Source organism: Nannospalax galili, unplaced genomic scaffold, assembly GCF_000622305.1.
Source record: "Nannospalax galili isolate Female #2095 unplaced genomic scaffold, S.galili_v1.0 scaffold596, whole genome shotgun sequence".
NCBI lineage: Eukaryota > Metazoa > Chordata > Mammalia > Rodentia > Spalacidae > Nannospalax > Nannospalax galili.
In genome coordinates, this window is record NW_008340140.1 from 6053612 (window position 1) to 6054695 (window position 1084).

Here is a 1084-nt window from a genome sequence, read left to right on the forward strand (position 1 = left end):
CTGTTCTGACTTTTTTCTAGTTCCCTGTATCAAACTTGTAATGCTAATTACTCTTGCCTTTACTTCTCCTTCACATCTCCTATTCAAGATTCAAGGACTTTCTTTTCCCCCTACAGAGAAGAGTTAGGTAATTTGGGAGTCTTTTAGATAGACCCACTGAAGAGGTACTCCAGTTGCCTCACCCTGTGTCCCTGTTCAGCATGGAAGAAGCCAGAGTGGTCTGCGCCCTGATTCCCTATCCGCAAGCTGGGTAACCTCTTCAGAGGATGGTGTGATAGGAATAGGAGATAGGAACTGGCTAGACATGTGGGGACCTAAAGGCCCCACCTAGCATAAGTCCGAAAGGAAGTCACTGGGGGCCCGGCCTGGCTTGCTTTGAAAGTCTGAAGAATACTTCCGCACTGCTGAGGAGTGCATGATCAGCGCATGACCATCCTTAAGCTACACCCTCGGGGGGAGGGGGGATTTCCAGGTGCCTTTATAAACTCTGCAACACCTGCAGTAAATGAGTCTCTGCTTGACTAGGCTCCCCATTGCACCTGAGTGTTCCTGGTACTGGGGGCAGTGTGGGCTGGCAAATGGTGTGCTTACTCATCCCCAATCATCACTGTGCCGGGGTCGCTGGTATGAATCCCTGGCAACTGGTGCCCAGCGTGGTGCTTGAAGGAAGGTGAAAAGAAGAAAAAAAAGAAGAAAGAAAGAAAGAAAATGGATTGGGGCCAATCGGAATGTTCGGGATAAGCGAGACCCTAAATATGGGTAACGAAATTAGCCGGGGTCGCTGGTATGAATCCCTGGCAACTGGTGCCCAGCGTGGTGCTTGAAGGAAGGTGAAAAGAAGAAAAAAAAGAAAAAAAAAACGGATTGGGGCCAATCAAGAGTTCGGGGTAAGCGAGACTCGAAAGATGGGTAACGCAACTAATAAGCCTGAGGACCCGCGCTTATAGCGCTGAAAAAATTTTTTTATAAATAAAAAGTTTAAAGCCGGGCGTGATGGTGTACGCCTTTAATCCCAGCACTCAGGAGGCAGAGGCAGGCAGATCTCTCTGAGTTCAAGGCCAGCCTGGTCTACAGAGAGAGTTCC